This window comes from Nothoprocta perdicaria, unplaced genomic scaffold, assembly GCF_003342845.1.
Source record: "Nothoprocta perdicaria isolate Ctin4 unplaced genomic scaffold, notPer1 scaffold_4, whole genome shotgun sequence".
In the NCBI taxonomy this organism is placed as follows: domain Eukaryota; kingdom Metazoa; phylum Chordata; class Aves; order Tinamiformes; family Tinamidae; genus Nothoprocta; species Nothoprocta perdicaria.
The window spans coordinates 1,682,483-1,691,589 of NW_020455643.1; positions in this window are offsets into that span (position 1 = coordinate 1,682,483).

Genomic DNA, 9,107 nt, shown 5'->3' on the forward strand with positions numbered 1-9,107 from the left:
TAGAGAGGCTGCGACCCGCACCCAGCAGGGTGTCCAGGACCACAAAAGCAGGACTAAGCTAGTTAAAAAACCCAAGCACTGGTTAAAAAGACAAGTTCCTAAAACCTTTCCAACTCAAAGGTCTTTTCCAAGGGTTTTCCACCCTGGAGGCAGCTCCTGCTCCAGCCYGGGACAGCGGATCCCGATGCGCAGACTGGACGGGCGCCGTTAACCACGAGCCCTGCAGCCCTGTGCCGCGGAGCCCGGGCGGGGTTTAGGAAAACCAGCTTAATGCTAAGGAGCGTCGCAGCAACCGCGTTGTGTGGCACGCAGCAGCGCGGACAGAAGCGTTGGCGCCCGGGCGGCACCGGCGCTGTGAGTGAGGCAGCGGCGGCCGGGTCTGCGCCCGGAGCGCGGCTCCAGCGTGCGCGGATCGCGGCTCCGGAGCGCGGAGCCGTGCGGGCAGCACGGCCGGGACATGCACGTGAGTGCCCGGCTCTGGCACACGGAGCTTTTAGCTCTTGCGAGTGGGAAATGAGGCGGGAGCTGCGGGGGGACACGGCAGCCGGAGTCAGGATGCAGGCCAAGCTGTCGGGTCCTTGCAGCGACTCCCAGTGCATCCAAAGGGAATGTTTTTAGCATCACTTGGCGTTGCGGACTGTTTCAGCAGACAGACCCTGCCGGCTGCTGGAGCCGTGGGGCAGGGGAGGCTCCTGAGCACCAGCCAGGAGCTCAAACTGGGGCGTTAATGTTTTTCCAGGTCAGGCTCCTCTGGCTCACTAAATGCTCAGTCAGATCCCGCAGTCCGATCCCACAGTCTTGCCTTTTCTAAGGAGCTGAGTGCTTTCTCCTTCATCGCATCGCACGGCTCGGGTCYGGGAATAGCAAGAGTGATGTTAGCGGGTGTGCCCTTGGCAGACATCCCCTCCGGGGCTCGAAACGGAGGCAAAGCAGCACCCGGAGCRCCCGTCACCGCGTGCAGCCAGCAGCCTGCTCGAGCACACATGCACTGTGCGTTTGCTGTGTTCCACACTTCATGTTTTAGCCTACATCTTGGCTTGCCACAAGCTCTGTCTGCCCTCAGAGCATTCCACACCCTGGGATTTTTGCCTGATTTCCAAGCACGTGAGAATGAGTTGAGACCGAGTCCATTTGGGTTCGTGTTGGGCAGGAGAGGAGCTGCCGCCCCGCTCCAGCACAGGCCAGCGCATCCCGGATGGCTCGTGCCCTGCCAAGGGATCCCCAAGGGCCTCCTGCAAAACGTCAGCGTTTGMCCAAAACATCAGCCTTCGAACCTGCTTTTCCCGCCAGGATAACACGGATATTCCCAGCTCCAGCTCTGGGCTTTGCCAGCGCACGAGCAGGTAGAAGCCGGTGCTGACGCTGCCTTATGCACAAAAGGTTCCCAAGGGGGTTACGGCTTGAGAAAAGCCAGAAATATCTYGATTTAAATAGTGCATACGTTACAAGCAGGCCTGCAGCAGGTCATGGGGATTTGAAGCACAAAATCACAGGCTCCCAAGTAGATCCTGCGCCCGGCAGTCACTTACTGGCTCAGCCACTTCAATTCCAGCGTGCAGGTATGAAATAAACTGCTTCCTCAAAGGAGAAAGTAAATTCTCCCTGAGAACCACGGTCYGAACAGTCCTAAAGAGGAAAACGTATATTCACCAGATGCATTTTTTTAAAAAGCAATTAAAAATAACTGAATTTGACACCAGTAGTGTCAAACGAGATTTCTGAGGAGCTGACAAGCGCTTGCTGTTTAATAGCACAATTGTATTCTGTGCGGATACTTTTAACTTTTTCTGCYCATTTTCCTCCTGCAAGCTGCACGTTTCCACTTTTATCTCATCGGGTRGCAGGAGGCACTCGGGGTCAGTGCTGTGGCCTCTCCCGAATACTTGATAGAAATAAATTAGCAATAAATAAACTACCTGCTGTAACCCTGCTGAAGGTCTCGATGCTGGAAAAGCTCTGGAACGGCGCTGCTGGCACATGCAGAGGTTCAGCCCGGTGCTCAAAACCCAACCGGGGAACGGGAGGAGCTGCAGCCGGGCGGCCRCTTCCAGCCCAACATGTAGATTTATGCGGAAAACAAATATAAAGAAGCTGCATCTGTTGCAAGCAAAGTACAGCCCATCAGCAGGGAGGAGGGTTTCTTTCCTCGCAGATATAAATATATTTGCTGCAGTTACATAGTTCATTATCCTCAGCTTTTTAGGGGGGTTGGCTTTGCCGATGTTATCGCTCTCCATGGAGGAACCCAAGGCAYTTCCCACCCACCAATGCCAGGTCATCTCCATAGACCAAATCCTACGAAAAGCTACGGCAGTTTGGGGAGTTTAGCCTTGAAATGTAGAAGGAAAAGACGAACCGTRAGCAATTCATCCCTAATCAGTTTATTGAGCTGTTATGTTCATACTGTGTTCCTCGGAAAGGCTGCGTTAGGGGCAGCATAAATCATTAGGAAAGGCAAGCGGCCGTACGTACTCCTGCGAACCTGAGCTGCATCTGAATGTACGCTGGCTCGTAAAGACGYGGAGGCAACGCGATAACCCAGGATAATTGTCCTTGCCTGGAAGCTGGGAATCAACAACTGCGGCAGAGTCAGGATTAAATGGTAATTGGAGGGACTGATGGAAGTGGAGCCCATATTTTTCCCAGGGCACGGGCAGAAATATCCCGTTCAGCAATAAGCAGAGTTTTCCCTCTTTTCCCTCGCCAAGGGCTCTCTCCTGCAGACACCAGCACATCCCAAGGCCAGCGCTGCCTCGGGCAGGGCCTATTGGGTGCAAAGGGTTTCAGTGGGTAACTGAATCCACCCATGGTTGGAACTGAGCTAAAAAAGGACCATAAAATATCTTTATGGTAACTGTGCATGGAGGAGCATATGAAACACCCCAAGATTTCTTTTTTTCCCCAACTTTTTTGTGTCCATCTTATTTTAATAGGTTTTTGGGTGCATCTTGTTTTAATAGGTTTGAGCAAKAAACAACTCATTGGAAGGCAATGCTTATGTTTCCAGCAAAAGYACTAAGTCCTTAACCAGGCTGATTGGCCCAAGACTGTACTGCAAGCTGCTTTAAATGAAAAAAAAGGCAAAATATCATGAACTATTATCCAAATAGGGCAGTTCTTGCCAATTTGGGCCACGGGCAGAGTGAGGGGGGCTGTCACATCCAGCCCTGGTTTCGAGGGACTGGCGCGGCGAGGTTTTTAATCAGGTTAAAGTAACTGATGTAAATACGACGATGTGGCAGCGCTGCTGGCGACTCCTACGTTTGAAATATTCCAGCTATTTCCTTCCGTGCATTCCTTACCGACGCGCCTCTGAAGCCAGTTTGTAAATGCCTTTTTTTTTTTTTTTTTTTTTCCTGCAGCCTTGATGATTACACCAAATTCCAGAGGTCTTTTGCCTGATAAGGACGAGCCCTAATGCCCTTGTGTTTTATTTACCAAGCGTGTTTGCTCTGAGGGTTTTAATGGCACTCCCTACATAGGGAGGCTGCGGTGCGGCAGGGAGAGCCAGCCGAGCGTCTTGCAGGGATTCGTTGGGAGATGGAGGGGGAAATCTGTGCGAGGACCAGGCCAGAGCATGTTGGAGGAGCTGGACACCGGGAGGAAACCAGGAGCCTCCATGCTTGGAAGCAGTCAAAAGCCTGAGGTCCTGGGAAGGCCTGGTGACCCTGCTGGAGCAGATGGTTGGACTAGATGATCTCCAAGACCCCTTCCACCCTTGACCATCCTGTGGTTCCATGAGCAGACCAGACAGGCAGGGAATTTTTGGGGGGAATTTTGGGGTAGAAAGCGGCAGAGAGGTGGGATGTTCACACCAGATGGAGGCCTGGAGCAGACCAACAGGATATGTGGTTACCAAAGAGCGGCTGCAGCAGATGTGTAGAAGGGCAAGGGTGAGGTATGAAAGAAGGAGAGGAAGAGCAGGTGAGATGGGAAACACGGCTCGGGCATGAGGCACCTCCAAGAGCCACTGCCGCAGGCCATGCAGCTCCRCGGGAGCCCTGCATCCCATGGGAACGGCCCGTGTGTCAGTGCAGGAGAAGGTGGTCTTTGCCTTAGGACATCAGTCGTGATGGTTTTTGCAGCAGGAATCAGGGAACCCTTGGCAATCAGCAGGGCAGCACCGGTGGCCACAAGACTGGCAGGAGACGGGCTGTCACGGGGGCTTTTTTGGCTGTAAAAATCGAGTCCCGGGGCTTGAGAGGGAGCAGGGCGAAGCCAGGGTGAGGGGGAATTAGCTCCAAGGGATTTGGCTGTTGCAATGGGTTAATGGGTTTAGTGGAGATGTTGGCCGACTCCGGTGAGGAGACAGATGTTCCCTGGGAAGCCTGCGGAGCGCGGCCCAGGGCACCGGATGTTTCCCGGGATCCGGGTGTTTCCCGGGATGCTCCTGCCCTGGGCAGCGGCTCACGGGGCGGCCTCGAGCCCCCATGAGCGTTCCTCACATAGCCCAGCTCCACAAAATACTTAATCCATCCCAAGTTACCGCTGAACTTCTGCTTTCTGCAAAAAAGCAATTCCCCCCGTGCTGATCCGTGGGTGCAAAACCTGCATTTTTGAGCGTTTTTATCATGAAGCTTTTCCCCCAGGACCACAAAGCTGCAGCAATCTCATTTTGTCCCCTTTCTGGCTTTTGTTTTATCTGTCCAATGAATGGGGAGGAGGAGCGGAGCTGCTCCTGGGTCTCCGTGGTGCCTCGGGGGCAGGAAAGCTTCAGGTGGCCTCGGATGCGGGGCTGGATGTGACATCCCGCCTCAGCGGGGCCATGGACTGTTTCGGACACGCCAAGAGAGCAAAAATCAGCTTAAATCCCTGCCGAGCAGGCCGAGCAAAGATGTGGAAATGCAGCAAGCTCACGCTGGGRGAAGGAAAGGGCATGGATGGGGGTGAGCAGAGGAAAATCTTTCCCTTTCTCAAGGTGCTGGCGAGCATTAACCCTCGGTGTCCCCAGCAAACAAGGCACCACGGGCGGATTAGCGTCATTTCCCTCGCAAATCCCCATCCTCAGGACAATAATGGTCAACTCTGCACGGAATTCAGCTCCCTAATCAGATTASAGCRTAATCCTCCTGGAAAGCCTGGCCCRACTTCCAAGGTGAATGGAGTGTTCTCTTGGACCTTGGGTCTGATGAGAGGTCTCGGCAGGATCAAGGTTGCACGGTGAGGATATACGTTCAGATTGTTACCTACAGCCGATATGCAGGAATATTTAGGAGCACAGTCTCGTTTTGCTAGGGCTGTTTTATGTTTGGGAGCTGAGAGGCTGGAGGAGTGATGAAGAGCAGGAGAAGGGAAGGCCCAGCCAGCTGAGATGCTCTGGCACCTACAGACTTGGAGGGTGTCCGAAAAGGCCAGGAGAAGGAGGAGATTTTAAGGTTGCTTGTGGCTTCTTTGCTTCGCCCTGCCTGCAACGTTCTGCAATGTGGAAATGTAGGTTGCAGAAATGTGGTCATGCGATGCATGAGAGCACAGAAATGTGCTCGATTCTGGGCTTACAGTCGTGCCAAAATGGTAAAACTAAATGAATTTAGTAGCTTGTGATAACAAGCAAACTGCCCTTTAAAGCAAGCCCACACTAATTTGATGAAAGCAGCGAGTACTTTATTTTATGATATGTTTCTTTCTGTTTCATAATCAACTCAGCATGCCTTGTTTGTCTTAAAAACTCCTTTGCAGCGAGGCAAATAACTGTAAAGCCCGTTCTTCCATCTGCAAGGACTTGTGTTCACGCTCCTCACCTTTTAAAATTTGTACGAATTCCAAGTCGCTMATCGCTTTGGAGAAGCAACCTATTTGATGTAGGTTTGTAAAAAGGAATCAATTACATATGTGTTTTGAATAAGAATATCCCGTTTCTTCTTGTGAAAGGTCYGGTAGAGATATTCTCTCCGCCTGTAATTAGAAAGAAAGAAGTCAGAAAGTCATCAAACACGTGTATTCTCAYTCACCCAACGAGGGAATGAAGTCTTTTGAAGAAACGTTCCCCAACAGTGTTCCCCAGTACTGTCTTGGGGCAGTACTGAGATAGTAACCGTGCTACACGTCAGGGAGGTCTCTGCYACAAAATGTCATTTTTATGTTCATTGCATTAAAGGAAAGAAAGCTTCCTGGTCAATCATACATACCAGGAGATCCTACAAATGAAGCCTGTGATCATCAAACTGCAGCCTACCAGGCTGCTCCTCCGCTTTGCTAAGCAGATAGCAGCTTCTTACGGTGATATTGATATTAAAATATCCTCAAATAAAGAATCACACTCTGATGAAAATGCCCAGTGCTGCCCGCTTCCCTCCCAGCCTTGCAGGTATGCGACCAGTSGACGTTTTTCCCCATATAATCCATTTTGGGATCAAAGCTTGACTCTGGCTTCCTCCTGTCATTTGCTGTTATTATTTTTAAAACTGCAATTTGCAAATTACTGATTTTTATTAATCAACATCATTTTCTTTTTTCATCTTAACCGYTCTGCTTCCCCCTTGCGTGACACTGAAAGGAAACAACACAACGCAGCCCAARGCCCTTCTCGCTCCTCTTTGCAGCACCAAGGGATAATCTGTGTTGCCGTGCAATTTTCTTGGCGTAGATGGTCTAAGATTGATTAATCATCTCCATGGTTAATGTTGTACATCTGTACATCTCCATCCAGGGTCATTCGCAGTCACTACCGCCCGAGATAGGAAATCTGAACAACACTTTACATGTCAGCAAAGTAGTCAACGTAATCCTGCAAGCCTGGACAGTTCCTTTTTTATGTATTTCTGGGAAATCRTCACCACTAGCAAAGGCAGATCATGTCTGTGCTCCAAACTGCAGAAACTGGGGTATATTCTGAGCCTTCTCTCACCACAGTCTCTGCTGTAATCTTACCCAGAGTGTGGAAAAAATATTTTGGTCCATATTTATTGTGTATTTCTCTACTTGGAGTGGAGAACAATACACCTCATTACTCCGAAGAAATTGGCCTGTCTTCTCTCGGGGAGGTGGCGACAACTTTGTGGCCGTYGTAATTTTGTTTTAGCTCTCAGGGTTTCCAGCACCTAGGAAGGACCGGGTAGAACACGTTGTCCTGCACATGCCCGGGGGAGCTTGTGGTACCAAAGCGGTCCCTGTTCCACCTTTCCAGGTGTCCATTTCCACCGCCAAGAGGCAGCTCTGCTTGAATCTTGAGTGTGAAATGGTTGTGATGGGAGGGATCTGCTGAACGAAAATACCCCGAATTAGGCACCGCTCTGAGACACTGCAGACCTCATTGCAGAGAGCAGCTTCTGGCTGCTAGGAGAAGTCTGCCAAGAGGGGAAACTAAACTGCCGTCCCGCAGAGTGCGGATCAAGACATTACATGGAGGATAATGGCCAATCTTTCCATTTCTAGACCCAAAGCATATGATATGATGGAAAATCAGCTAAATTGTATGAGATTCATGGTCTTAATGACCAAATGGYATAACCATGTGGCTCATGGTGAGGGCAAACTAATAATGTCAGTGACCAAGTGACAGTTTGGAGATGCTGGAGGGACCATCCGCATCCGAGCACGAAACAAAATGCTGATGTGCAAACTTGGGGACAAGCACCAGGGTCCCCCACCAGTGTCACTTGGTGAGGATCACGGAGCACGTGCCAAAATTTTGCTGGAATGTTTTGCAAAATTGGGACCTACACATTTACATCTTTTTTTTTAAAGGTATTCTTAAGATTCCTCCCTCCAGTGCTCTGGCTGTGGTTTGTAATCTCCCCAAGATGAATAGCTGCATAGCAACAAGTTGAGAAGTTGTGTGAGTTAAATAGCTGCAGATGTTTCCCTTCTTCCCTTTCCCCTATTTGGGAGAAAAATGAGAAATCGAGGAGCAAGCTCCCTGCGTGTGCTAGCAGAAGCCAGGCACAGGCAGAAACCGAAATAGGAGCTGCAGAAGGTGAATATCAAACAGCAGTGTGGAGCCAGGTTTTTACACATTAACTCGTATTTCTAGCCCACATGACACGCTTAAGCATGTTGGTCACTACATCTCGAATCCTATAAAACGCACCAGAGCTCGCGACATGCCTAAACCTCACACAATTGCTTAAGGAGGTTCGTTATATAGCTTATTCCTGCTTCTGCCAAAAAGTAAACTTTTAAGCCAATTAAATGTTGGGATTTAAATACTGCACTATAATTACAAATCATTTCTAGCTCTCTCTTCCAACAGATTCCTGAAGCCGTGAGATGTTTCCTGCATTCTCCCCGCTATAGCTGCTCTGCAGCATCGCTATATGTATTTGCTAGCGAAGGATTAAGAGGCCAGCTTATYATTATTAGCTTATTATTTCTTGCAAATATCCTTTCTCAGGTGCTGTTCGTTAATACTTTCCCCCTCAGCCAGGCACTGTTAAAACGCGGCATCTTTAAACACGTTTTGGCAATGGGAAAATTTGCACGTTGTGCTGGGCTTCTGCAAAATAGATTAGATTTAAAGGGAGTTATTTATAGGCTGCTCTTAATTAGTTTCTTCAAATTAAAGGGAAAAAAAAAAGGAATTGAGCGTGTGGAAAGAGGTGCTTTGGGTGGCCATGCAGAGGGTTGCTGGTGGCACGAGGCCAGATGCTGTAATTAACCATTAAGCACCCCGAGATGCTGGGCGGCCTGAGCGTGCAGCAGGACGGGCCCTCTCACTTTGAGGGAAAAGCAAGCGTTTTGCCTATAACCCCTCAATTTGCGTGGCTGTACCATACTGCAAAACTGCCTTTTTTTTTTTACTGATTCTGGGAGGACAGGACAGAGACAGGACAGGGAGAGTGACACAGGGCCTGCAATTTGCTGTGGGTGGGACATATTTCCCCAAACTCACCGTTTCTGGTAAACCCCTCAACACTTGCCACAACTTTTCCTTGTAAAACCAACACAAGTAGGCTGTGCAGCAGGAAAGTGAAACCTGGGGAACATGAGTTTATTCTATATTTTTATTTACATTTTTTAAAGTGTATTAAAAAAAGAAAAAGTGGTTTAGGAGGAAATCAGTGAACGAGACGGCTCATTTCTCCTCAGGCGCGGCCCGCGGCCCCCGCTGCGAGGCTGCTCCTCGGGGCGGCGCCGCGGGAAGGGCGGGAAGGCGCCGCGGGAAGGGCGGG